The sequence below is a fragment of the Pyxicephalus adspersus genome, chromosome Z (genome assembly GCF_032062135.1).
Source record: "Pyxicephalus adspersus chromosome Z, UCB_Pads_2.0, whole genome shotgun sequence".
Taxonomy (NCBI): domain Eukaryota; kingdom Metazoa; phylum Chordata; class Amphibia; order Anura; family Pyxicephalidae; genus Pyxicephalus; species Pyxicephalus adspersus.
The window spans coordinates 25,172,845-25,187,006 of record NC_092871.1 but is presented as its reverse complement, the minus strand read 5'-3'; the positions used below and the strand labels follow the sequence as shown (position 1 = coordinate 25,187,006).

General features: G+C 38.8%; 1 protein-coding gene across 1 annotated transcript in view; it reads left to right on the top strand.

The window, feature by feature from the left end:
- Positions 1-13,838: 13,838 nt before the first annotated feature.
- The window catches only part of KLHL13 (kelch like family member 13), a 56,999-nt gene continuing 56,675 nt past the window's right edge, over positions 13,839-14,162 (top strand). Inside the window, exon 1 of the mRNA XM_072431015.1 lies at positions 13,839-14,082. The gene's annotated coding sequence lies outside the window, so the exon portion shown is untranslated. The remainder of the gene's footprint in view (positions 14,083-14,162) is intronic.

Sequence of the window (14,162 nt, the reverse complement as noted above, 5' to 3'; positions counted from 1 at the left end):
TCCTGGTGATGTTACAGAACCATAAAAAAAAAACAAGCATGATCACTAAATACTAGGTTTCATATGCAATAGTTAAAGAGAAACAATAAAATTGAAGAAAAAATACAATATAAATCAGAAATCAATAAACATGATCCAAATAGTCAAGATGAAAAATAACAAATGCCAACAAGAAAGAAAAAACAACAAACAATGTATAGTAGAACACAAAAATACTTTACAAATAGATAAGTACAGAAACAGACTGGTATAAAGCTCAAGGCATTATGTAATTATTATTGTTAGCAGTGATGTTTTATGAAACAAGACAAAAAGGAACACCAAAATAGCAAACTAAAAATAATAAAGCTGAAACACAGGCACCTAGATATGGATGCAAAGTTTGGATTGTTTGGAATGCCATTTTTGATTTTTTGCTGTTAACCCGCACTATTGATTTTCTGGCTTGAACTGTCCAAGTCCACAAATCAGTTTCTGCTCTAGCATGGAGCCTTCACATTGGTCCAGAACTGAAATGCATACTTTCTGCTTAACTAGGACATTTCACTTGTGCCCCCTTTCCCTCAAGCTTATCATCACACATGCCATATATACGTGGCATGCCAAGAGGGCAAGAAGCTAAAAGAAATCATTTAAAAAACAATTAGAAGAGTATAAAGGACTGGCCCCCTGCTCTGCTACCACGTTGGTTCTAAGTGTAAATCTCCAATGTAGGTTACCATATGGGCACCAACAATAAGGATCCTGCACCTGCAGATACGGCAGTCTGGAATCTTTTATTTTACAAATGTATGTGTAAGTGACAATCAGCCATATGATGTGTGTGTGACTATCCTGTCCCCCTAATCTATAACAGATGTAGGCCATGTACTTTTAGGCATCTTGAAGATCTCCCCCATAGTTTCCATTGAATACCAGCAATAGGGATCTTAGGACCTGTAGTTCTATGGCAGCCATTATATCACTCATTTCTGACATATCTTCACCACCTCCACACTGCCCTACAGTAACATTTTTTAAATGTCAGTGGTGGCTGCAAAATACATATCTACATGCAAAGTGAATTCCTGATAAGGGCTTTCGGGAGTCAGTATTTATTTTGATCCTTGTCTTAATAAAGTGAACCTATCATTACAATGTATACTTCATGTCAAACCAATAGGTTGCAATACACACTTTTAAGTAAAAACATTTTTTCCTTCCAACCAAAAAAAAAAAAAAAAAAAGGAACATTCTCAATTTGCCATAAGTCTAAAGCAGTCTGGATCACATGGTGCCGGTTAATGAAATAAAAAGCATTGTGAGTGTTTTATTTGAGTAGGGCAGTCTTTTTCAACCAGGGTTCCTCCAGAAATTGCTAGGGGATCGTTGAACAATGAGCAGTTTGTGGGTCTCAGGTCAGTTTAGGTGATAACGATGGTCTTTTTGGCTATATGAGTGGCATTCTTCCCTCATCATGCCATCATGATAATGTACTGTGAGTTGTGGATAAAGTAATTATTGCATGGGTTCCCTTAAAACTGAAAGTTATCCCATGTGTTCCCTATGTTTAAAAATATTGAGAAAGTCCGTTCTAGAGACTGTAGATTTTGCATTTCTTCTTGTTTACTATTAGCAGTGTGGGTCCTTTGCAATGTTCAGCCTACCAAAAAGAAATGCTGGCCATGTTTGTTCACAGAGCTCCCATGGAGCTGCTTTTAGACCGTGGCGGTAGCGGGCAGATCTGTTCAGCTAACGACTGTAGAGCAGGTATCGATTCGATCACTGCCATTCAAATTCATTCTTTATAGGCTGCTATGGGTGTGACGCTACATGAGCACCCGAGGAAGTAGTGCAGGATAGCGAGGAAACGGTAACTACACTGCAACCTCACCGCCCATCTAAACACAAAAAGCACTCTGTGTGAAGGGCAGTGTACTGCAATGTATAGCTTGCATGCTTTAGTGCCCCTGATTCATCAGGCAGAATCAGATGATCGCTCGCGCATTCGTATTCGCGATCCGAAATCGTACGCGATCGCGCTATTCAGCAACTGAAAAAGCTCGCAGCCAGAGCCGCGCATCTCCGGCAGCTTTACACTGGCGAGCTTGCATTAAAAGTCACTGTTCCCCTACAAAATCATTCTTTCTAATGGCACACATATTACCCATAGCCCTAAAAAAAATGTGCAGGTTAGTTAAAGAGATGTCAGGGTTTTTGGTAAAAAGGTGCACATCTTAGCTGGCTCAGCTGACCAGTAAGACTACGGATTCCATTTATGTACGCCACAATACATCTTACCTATATGCTAATATATTAGTCTGCTTTAAAAATGGAAACCTGGGTAATATTGTCAAACAAGCAGAGTATAAAGGATGACACAATATTATCCATTATGCTGGAGTATCTTTTTTGCACAGAAGCACACTGCCTGCATTCAAGCATGAGATCACAGAAGATGATTGTCCAATAACCTTTACCATGAAAGCCCTTCTGTTTCAGGGCTTTAATTACTGAATGAAATGTATAAGTCATACTCCAGGCCATTATAATTTTGCAGCTGTTCAGCTTCACTCATCTTGGTAGGACTAACTAGATGCAGTCACAGTTAGCTATCTTGTGGCCATGGGAGGTCAAGGACATCTTAAGAGAATGATAATCACATGACCAAATCATTTTAGATATATATATATATATATATATATATATAAATGCTGTCATCATATTTGCTACACTGAGTTTATTCTCTTTTTGTTAGCACCAGACAAATCTTGCTACTTTAAACACGCATAAGGTTTGTTACAGTACTGTGACCAAAAATACACAGTCATATGGCTCTTAGCAAATTTTATTTAATTTTTATAGGGGCATTTATTTATCAGCTGGAATAGGACCAAAGGTATTTCAGCTTTAGGTGAACTTTTTTTTACAAATCTACATTTCATCAATAAGATAAATGGGAATAATGAATCCCTATATATTTTAGAATTAATATTATCAATATATATATATATATATATATATATAGGAAGCGCAGGATATCCACAGGTATGGGTACTCCACAAAGCAGGGAACAGAATTTCAGTAGTAGCCAGGCTTTTGAATTGTGATCCTTGGCTTCAGGAACTGGCATGGCCACCTACAAGCTGAGATTTCCTGCTTCAAGCCTACACAGAGAGAGCTTTGTTCCCTTCCTCTGTCATATATATAAAATACTGAATACTATTATTACATACAGTATAGTACCCTGTTTGTGTAAAGAAAAGTTGGAATGATAATACCAGTCCTGCAAGTTTAAAATCACAAGTAATAAATTACATTATTTCATGAAAATCTGCCAAAAGGCTTCAATGATCAATGTTTTAATGCGGGTAGATTTTTACTTTTTTACATTTTTCAAATAAACTTGTTAAGCATTATTTTGTGACATTCAATCTTTAGTCAACCATTATCTCCCACAATGAATCACTTATATAAGTGAATACCTGTTTGCTGTTATTTGTAAGTATTAAATCATTATTACTATGATCAAGGGGATCAGAGGGCACTATTGGATTAGCTCTGATCACTGTCATTGAAGCTATCTTAGACCTTTATTGAAGAATGCCATTCATTACCAGATTACTGAAAGTGATATTCAGTGCTACCTCGGTATAAGTCCGCTTTGGAATAAGTCCAACATGGTAAAGGTCCTGTTTGGACATGAAAAATTTTGCTTGGTATACAAACTTTGCTTGGTATACATCCTTTGTGCTAGAACTTGTATGGGTCAAAATGAGTCATAACTCCACGCCCTTATTTACCTATCTCCAGACAAAGTCACGACTGCCCACCAGCGTCAGTACGCCAGTTGCTACCATTCAGTGAACAACCTGCGCTATAACTCTTTGTGAATTACATAACATCTCCTCCTCCTCCCTTCTTAGCACTTCACTCTTCTCAGCAACGTAAAGGTTATTTCATCTAATTGCTTTTATATTTATGTATTTTTGTATTAAGCAGTGTTTAAATTATTTTATACAGCCCCATCAATGTATAATATGCCAATAACATTAGGATTTTTTTTCATGGGAACGGATTAATCATTTTTCTTTTATTTCTTAAGGGAAAATTTTGTTTGGTATAAATCCAAGGATCTGGAACAGATTAAGGATTTATACCAAGGTAGCACTGTACATAGTAACCAATTGTAATAAATCACATTATATATTAATATAACCATACCAAAAAGAATAAAATATAGGAATATTGGGTCTGATTTATTAAAGCTCTCGAAGGCTGGAGAAGATACACTTTCATCCGTAAACCTGGGTGATCCAGCAAACCTGGAAAGGATGTGGTAGAGGATTGAAAACATTTGCTGACAAATAGCAAATGAAATCCAGTCCAGGTTTGCTGGGTCACATGGGTTCACGGAAGAATGTGTATCCTCGCCAGCCTCTGAGAGCTTTAATAAATCAGGCCCATTCTTTACAGAAGTGATGGCACCACCAAAGAGTTTGTTGCAGCATTTATTACACCATGCATAGGTGAGGTTTTACTCAAAGGTATTTTTCAAGAAACATCCAAAGCAAAATTGCTGAAACATTTTACAGATCAGGAACCCTTGATATATTTCCAGGTCTCAGGGAAAACCCTTTTATTGGGGTTTTAAGAAACCTCTGCTAAAACTAATTATTTAGGAGGAAAAGCCTCTTACATTGGTAGCAGGAAGATTATTCACCCCTGCAATGTTGGCTAATAGACTAAAAAAATGTTATTAGAAACATGCAGCTGGTCCTGCCAATGGGCATTAGCCTTAGAACTATGCAGGCATCATCAAGTAGGTGATCAGTCAACAACAGGTCAAGGACAACCCAGAAACCTTCGGAAGAACCCTTGTTGACAATGGCTAGCAACTTTGATGCTCAAAATTTGCAGATGCTTTGCATCAAAAGATAACCTTGGCTTTGGTAATCTAAGGTCCAAAAATAGATATATTTGACCCCCCCCCCATCCAGACAGGTATAGGTATAGAAGGTATATATAGCTTAAACAGTCTAGGACCACTTATGGAAATTAATGTTATCACTGTACAAAAAAAGCCTGGTGTCTCTAAAAGACAAATAAGTATATGTGAGCTTTAATCATATCACTTCCATTTATCTCTTACTGTCAAAAGAACACTCTGATCTTTGATCCTGTTTGTTTCTTTGAGGTAGAGAGCCAAAGCAGAATGGCACAGATAGCTTGCAAATGTCAGATCTTGGTTGTTTTAGTAAACAGGGATGGCTGGAGGTGATCACAAAGGTACACAAATGAATATACAGCACACCAGATACTCTGACATTCACCGGTATAGAAACTCTGAATTTAGGTTACATATACAATGTATTTGTTGCTTCTTGATAAGGACAGGTGTCTGTATCTAAAGTCTATTTAAACCCAAGGACAAAAATATAATATATTTTAGCTTACCGGAATAGATGTGATGACTGCATTTATATTTTGTTTCCTTTATTTTCAGGTGATGATCCTGTCAGTAGCAGACTTCCAGTGCTAAGGTGCCAATGCTTGTTCATTGTTCAGCATAAACCTGATTTATTAAAGCTCTCCGAGCCTGCAGAGGATTAATATTATTATTATTAATAAACAGGATTTATATAGCACCAACATATTATGCAGCGCTGTACATCAATTAGGGGGTTCAAATGACAGACAGATACAGACAGTGACGCAGGAGGAGGAGAGGACCCTGCCCCAAGGAGCTTACAATCTAGGAGATGGGGAAGTAACACACATTAGAAGGGGCGATTTGTAATGTAGGGAAGTCGTGAGGGCTTTGAAAGACAGAAGACGAGAAGGCATGTTTGAAAAAACGGGTGTGGAGTGCTCTTTTAAATGAGCTGAAAGTAGGAGCAAGCCAAATCGGATGAGGATAACCATTCCAGAGAGGATACATTTTCATCAGTGAAACTGGGTGGTCCAGCAAACCTTGAATGGATTTCTTGAAAGTTATTTTTTATTTGCTAGCAAATGTTTTGAATCTTGGACCAGATTCATTCCAGATTTACTGGATCACCCAGCTTCACTGTTGAAAGTTTATCCACTCCAGCCTTTGAGAGCTTTAATAAATCAGGCCCTATGTGTGTAACAACAGTGTTGTCACCCGAAGACATGAAGTGTTTCATGACTACAGCACATACAGAACTGGGAATACTGCTGAAAAGAGTGCATTCAGAGTGCTGATAGAGTGGTTCGGGCACATGCCCATGCGCCTTTTTGTGCACATAGTAGATTTGTGCATGCTCAAGCTCCAGTCGCGTTTATGTGTGCTTCTGTGCAAAAGAGCACGCTGGTATTTGCAACTGGAGCTCAAACGTGTGCACACACATTCTTTATCTGTGGAAAAGCGGCCATTTATGCTTAGCCTTGTGGTACTGCCTTGCTGAGTGGCCTCTCTATACAGGTGCCTTTGCATGTGTTACTGGATCATTTGTGAACACTTGGATTGCACCCTAACCTTTTTCTTTGGATCACCCTCCTTTATCTATATATATCTATATATCCTCCTTTATCTACTATATCTATATCGGGGTTCTCCCCAGTTGGGTGCATATATTATATATATATATAAAAAAACTATAGACCAAAAGAACGTAAACAGGATTTTTAAATAAAGATCATTATTTTCATTACCCCTAACTCTATATTACCTCTAAATCTTTTTTATACAAACACCTGTTTCCATTTTACAAAAATCCAGTAGATGTCCTTGTCTAACTATCACCTTGTATATTGCAGTGCATATTGGGAATGCGTCAACACTCAAAATCATGTTCTGGTGTAGTGATTTGTATCTGATAATGATGCATGGCGCATTAGAATGATCACAACCTACCATGCTATAATTAGCTTATTTATATTGCTATTGGCAAGGGATACATATAATTAAGACCTCATTCTCCTCTGCATAATATTCATTTGTCATAATTTGTCTGCATTTGCCAATTTGCAAACCATGGTTTTATAGATTTCTTTTATTGTGAAAAAAAGCCTATGCACATTTATGTTTAAAGTCAAAAGTACTTCAATTGCCAATTAATAAATATGTATGCACATTTATAACTATACATAACTCTTATTAATGTATTTATTAGCATAACTGTGTATTGTATCCCTGATTATATGATATTTTTAATCAATGGGCCTGCTGTAATACATCAACATTAGCTTTAATTGTATGAATAGAAAACTTGACCTATATTCTGATTGGTTGCTTTTATGTGTAGTTGAAAATTTACAATTTTAACAAGGTGTTATATTTAATTATGATGAAGACTATATGTTTTATTTATTATTTCCATACAAATTTATATATATATATATATATATATATATATATATATATTTCTTATTCTTTTACCATCTGTGTAACTACTAGGGGGTGCTGAGAAGTTCCTGGCTTTGCCCCCTTCTAGATGAAAAATGAGTGTGGGGGCATAGGACAGCCTAATATCTTAGTATGTAACTGTGCAAATATCAGGTCTTTGCGATTCTTAAAAGTGTTTTTTCTTTTAGTGAGAAGCTGTGATGGCAGAGGCACAAGCAAGTTTCACGTCGTTGGAGTTACGGGCCGTCATGAAGTTTTCGTTTCTCCAGGGAAGGACATTCAGTGAGATGTCACATCTCATATAGCCATAGCAGCTGGTCCTGGTGGGTAGAAGGGATCAATTTAAGTATACCGGTGAACAGAATGTTTGCTTTTTTTGGGCAGCCTCTTTCAGCCAAGAAGTCATCTACATCCGAGGAGTCATTCCCTTTGGATTTTCACTATATGTTGATTGGAATCAGCTTTTATTGCCAGGGTAGTTGGTACCAGTTAGCTTCCTGTGAAGAGATTTCTGAGTTGTCTTCAGCTAGTCCTTGTGATCTGTGCTTTGTGCTTTTTGCTTCTTGTTACTGATAATTGTCACCCAGTAACAGAAAGTGCCTGTACAAAGACCTTCATGGTGGGATCCCTAGTATCCCAAGTATAGTTTCAGTATAGGGATAAATAGGGGTGATGGGCAATAGGCATTAAATGCAGACCTACCTTTTACCTATAAAATAAGAGCAGAGCATTTGACCCAAGTAAGATTTGGGTTGAAGATGAAGCCATACTTAAGGAACTGCTTCCTAGGGTGGGTGGAAGATTTAAGGAGCAACTCTACATAAAGTTAAGTATCTCCCTAAAGAAGTTTGCTGATTTAAAAATATTGAAAACAATGTTCGAAAAATCATTAAAGCAGATCTTACACCTAAAAAGTAAGGTCCAGTGTTTTTGCTTAACCCTCTTCCTTCTATGCTGTATATTTCATGTATAGCTTGCTTCACAAGGTAAAAAAAAAAACATTTGCCTGGAGATAGACTTTAATAAAGTCTATGGGTCTGATTTAATAAAGCTCTCCAAGTCTGGAGAGGATACACTTTCATCAATGAAGCTGGGTGATCCAGCAAACCTGAAATGGATTTCCTAAAAGTAATTTGTTAGCAAATGTTTTCAATGCTGGTCCGGGTTCATTCGAGGTTTACTGGATCACCTAGCTTCACTAATAAAAGTGTACCTTCTCCAGTCTTGGAGAACTTTAATAAATCAGGCCCATAGCTTGTCATAAGTCTGTTAAAATGTAAGGTAGAGTCTTGGAGAGCTATAATAAATCAGACCCTATGTATCATAAATTGGCAGCATTTTACTATTTTGGCCGCTGTTATTAAAAAAAAGGAAATATATAATTCCTACATTATTTTTTCTAAAAAGATTGGCAAATGCATCTAGATATTAGAAATTAGAAATTATATTAGCATGATTCTGCTGATGTACATGATGATTAGCCAAAAGGAATATTCCTTTTTTCTGCAGAAAAAAAAATGTTAAATAAAGAGTTTCTTCTGATGAAATAGTGGCCACATTGGTGTGCGGCATTAGAAAGGCATATCTTATTTTAACTGTGTGTTTCCACTGTGGGAAAAATGATCAAAAAAGGGAATTTTATTACCTTTTGTGACTGGTCAGCTTATTCTTCAAAAGAGACATAAAAATGTATAATGAGAATAATTAGCGTGGAAATAGTGACAAGGTAACACTTGTATTATTATCAAGACAGTTTAGCTCAAGGCAAGATATGTCTACACCTGGGTGTAGAGGGCAATAACCCTTGTTATTTGTGGAGGGGAACCTTTAAATTAGGTTTATTTAAATATCTACAACAGACTATGCTGTACTGCAAAACATACACCTTAAATCTATGCATGTTATAAAGCTACAAAAGGACCTCAACAGGAGATAAGTATCTCTTCAGGAAAATCTCATGTCATCTAAATTAAATCTGCAGACTTGTACTCTGATTACCCTTCAAATTTAATATTTTATATTCTTTGGAATTATCATTTGAGATTTAGCACCATCTATTTTGCATTTGCATTTTAGCACTGAGTTTGACATTCTTAGCAGATTGGTGCCTAGAAAAAATTGACTATACTGGGTATAGCTTTTCAGTGGTCTCAAATCTGAAGTAGGGTATTAATCTAGGTTACAATTTCTTTCTCTCTTTAAGAGGACCTTGCAATGCCTTGTAATGCCTAATGAAATTTAACTTTACTGAACAAATTCATAGATATTGGTAAAAATTGATACTGAAATATAAACAGGATTCACAGAGCATTACAATTAATTAATAAAGAACAGCAGAAGCTGTTTACTTTCAGATGGTGACTCTCTATGCTTGATGATTAGAAACTGGATCTATTTTTGCAGTTTTTACAGGTAGAGAGTACAATGCAGACAGTGCAATTTACAATTGCTGCAAAGGACCTAGCATGCCCTGGAGATTTTAAAGCTTAACTAAAAGGAATTAATAAAAGTTTGTGAGCAGGCATATCATTAAAGCGTACCTAAACTCAGCGTTTTCACTGTACATAAAAGGGTAGACAACCCTTATATGTAAAGGAAAAGTAATTATTTTTAGTTTTTTTAAGAGCAACACCCTTTTCTTTAAAAAGCCGCAATCAAGGCTGGATAGGAGGGCTAAGCCTCCCGGAAACTTGGGAGGCTCTGGGTGCTCCAGATGCCCTAATCTCAGACATGTGCAGAAGGGGCATTTTTTCTTTTACGGTAAAAAGATGTTGATCTCCTGTAAGCCCAGCATTTCTCTTTTTTCCCCATTACAGCGGGCTAAGTCACTGATCTTGCACCTGCACAGTGCGGGATAGGGTGATGTGCCAGGAAGACAAGAAGAGAATGGAAGAGAGGAATGCAGATGGCATTCCTCAGCACTGGGATGAAGAAAAATTCCCAGACGAGGCAGGACCGGATTTGGTGAAGGACCAGCGCCATCGAGGGATCTGCAGGATTAAAGTTGTCATTTCTTTTTGTTTTCAGTTTAGTTTCTCTTTAAGGAAGAGACATGCTATGTCTACTCTGCAAAAAAACATATCTACCTGACTTTTTGCAATCATTATATACTATAATATATACTATAATCTACACTGCGCTGTGCATTCACAGCTCAGTGTAGAATCTTGACATAGCTGGTTGCTGGGATTGATGAAACTTCAATGTGACCGAAGAGGCTCAGAATAGTCAAAGATGCCTGGATAAGGACTAGATGAAGATCTACCTCAATTTCACCTTTTTATAAGGGAATAAAGGGCCTGGAAGAGATGTGTAACTGTGTTGCTTCTGATTTTTTTCTCTTTATTTGGGATCCAGGCGTGGAGTGTCCCGGAAGGAATGGGTGGCTAATGATAAAAGGAAGCACATGTGTGAGACTGGGGGAGTTGGAGCGTGAGGCCAGGCTGGGTGTAACTTGTATGCTGGGCGTGCCCAGGTGGTCTCCCAAAGTTTAGGTCTGCAGGACCACTAAAGCGAGAGACAGGAGGCTAAATATGGGTTTTTTTCATCTTGTTGTGATGACTCTAATCACCAGGAAAATTCTTTAAGTTGTTTTTTGTGAAAAAACTGGGAAGAGCGCCTTGAAATTGAACCGTCTGAAGTCCGGAATACCTTTCTGTAGGGAACGTTTTTGACGCTAATCCCTCACATTAGGTAAATAAATTGCAAATATGCCGGTAAATTAATTTTATTGCAGAAGAGAAATAGCCTGTCCCTTGTGCAATACAGAACCCGCCTGTTCTCATCTTTACTTTCAGGTTTAGTTGTGCTCTAAAATAAAACTTCCTCCCTTCACAATATGTTTCCCAGAAAATATTAATCAGCGCAGATGACTGTAAGAGATATTGTTCAATTTTTTTCAGCCTTTAAACTTCACACTGCTTGTAATAAAGCTACAACAGCAAGTACCAGAATAATGGTCAAGGATGGCACATCACTTCTACATTTACCTTCCTCCGCCATCTGTTTACATTGCAACCATGCCTCTTTCTTTGAGTGTTACCATAGCAACTAGGGCAGGGAGAAGGCTCTTTACTGTATCTGACATTATACCTGAAAATTGCTGAACTTCCACTAACTTTATTATTCTTCTTAATAGTGTATGCTAACCAATCCTACATGGAGCCTATTTATAAAAAATGGAAACATTCCCTGGTGTAACATCGCTTACTGCTATTGAAACACAATGACCTGAAAGATTCTGCACCAGGGAATGTTTCAGTGAATGTCAGATTCACTGATTTATAAATAGGCCCCTATGTCCTAGGTTGGAATTCCAGTCCAGGACATTATGTGCAAGGAGTTTGCATGTTCTCCATGTTCACCATGTTTGTGTAGGTTTCCTCCGGGCTCTCTGGCGCCTGCTACACAAACATGCAGTTAGGTTAATTGGTTCCCCCTGAAACTTTCCTTGGTAAGTGTGGAAAATAAGCGGCACAACTAACAAGCAGCATAAGGCTGCTGCGGGCAATATAGACATATGAGAATATTATTACAAGTATAACTAATAAAAAAACACTCTTTGACTATGTTCAGACTGGGGTTGTGGTGGGGTTACCGCTTCCTTGTGCCAGTGAACCAATGCCTTAGGGGAGAGCCTACAAGTTGTGTCTATCTGTGGCAGCCCCATGAAGAATGAATGGGTGACGAAGCAAGAAGTACTGTACTCCTCACTGCTGCCCGTTGTCCAATCTACAGAATTCCTAAAGATCTGGAATTGCAGTGTAAGTAACTGAAGTGCTGGCAAGGTGCCAGCCACTGGGAGCCACAGTGGATTGCTTGAACCCAAAGTAGGTCAAGCTGAAGTGCACAGTAATGTCCTAATGTGTGATGTGGTGCGCTGTGTTGCAAAAAAAAAAGAATGCATTCCTGATTTTTTTTTGTACATTTTGGTAGATTGGCATTGAGTGGGACCTTACATAAAATAACTTTCTACCCTTTAATGCAAAGTACAAATCTTGGGGATAGGTCACCCGGATTTTTTGGTTGGAATATTGCTCCTTTTGACGTTTCCATTGACGCATACTGTCCCCTCTTCTCCCCTCCACCATCTCAAATGTTTCTCCCTTAAGGTACTGTGCCGTCCAGTTTTCCTTTTCCTTCTTCTTCCCAGCTTGGACTGGACAGTGGGAGTCGCCACTTCTCCTAACGTCACCCATTCTCGCACTGTGCAGGCGTGGGATCGAATGACGCACCTTCCATTAAATTTAAAAAGAAATGTGCAATGAAATTGGCACTTTTTTATTTTACATTTTAGCAAAGCCCCTTCTTTCCATATCAGATCTTGGGCATGCGCACAAGGAGCAACCCGAAGCCTGCGTTACCTGATATATGTATCCAAGAAGAGATTTAAACTGGACACTTTATTTTTATTGGTATAACAATATTAAAGTTACATTTATTTTAATACAACCGTATAGTCTGGCTGTTAATATTGTTAAAATCCCTCAACTTTTGATCAGTGATTTTTGTCTTCATGATCTACTTTCATTAGCCCTTCATTATTTGTTTTTTTTGGCCCTTAAAGAGGAATCAAACTGAAAAAAATTTATTTACCTTCAATCTTACAGTGCAGTCGATCAGTCCGGAGGTCTCTTCCATCCTGCGTCCCGAGTTGTCCCGGTATCTGTCTCTGGGCGCCGCCATCTTTTCACAAGTTTTTGTTCCTACATCACTTGACCAAGGCGCAAGACTGGGTGATGTAGTTGGGGAAAAAACTTGCCGATCTCACTGTGCATGCGTGAGATCAGCTTTTTTTCCCCTTTTGACAAAAGGGCTTCTTTTGCGCATGAGCGAGCACCTCTGGCATGCGCAGAAGTAGCACCCAAGAGCCTCCCGAGATGTGTGACATAGGTATCTCGGGAGGCTTTGCGCTCTCATTTATTCTCGATCGCCTAGGTTTTTTGCAGGGTGTTGCACTAAAAAAAAAATGAATTTTTTTTTAACATAAAAGGGTTATCTACCCTTTTATGTAAAGTGAAAATTCAGGGTTTAAGTACGCTTTGAGGGTTGCAAGCTGTCACAAAATATTGTATTGCACCCTCTCAGGGCAACATATAAATGGTAATGTACATGAAGTCACATCATATGTTCTTTTCAAGCAACTTTTCCTATAAGAAACAGAAGAATTCCATCATGATATGTTTTTATTGCAATGTATTGTGCACATGTGTAAGTTATACACTGAACAATATACTGTGTTATAGGGCACTGCAGTACAGCCTGGTAATATAATACATTGCTGGTGTTCTCCTGACACTGGCAATACCCAATGAGCTAATTTTAGCACACTACATACTTCCTATGCAGCATCAGCAGCTTCCAAGCCTCGCTGAACACCAATCATCCAATCAGCGAGCCGGCCTCCCACAAGCCTCCGCCCACAAAGCCTACATTTGTCCAATGAGATTCTGGATAGTTAGACCCGGTCGGACAGAAGCTAAGTGGTATGTCCCGCCCACCTCTGGCTGTCCCCGGACACTCAACCTGTTCGTTATTGTTGTGATTGCTGAGCGGGGTGTGTGGTGACGTCATCGTGTGAGGCCTAGGCGCTTGCGGGGAGGCGCGCGCTGGAAGTGGGAGCGCGCCCCATCGTCCCGCCCCGGCCGGACAGTTTGTTCAGTGGAGGAGGAAGAAGTTTTGTGAGGCAGAGACTCCGGCAGCGTGACTGCGAGGCAGCGGCGAGGTGTCCGGTATGAAGTTTGTGCCGGGGGAGCTGGGTTATAGGGGCAGGGTGAGGAGGAGGTGCCGCCTGGGGGAGGAAGAGATATTG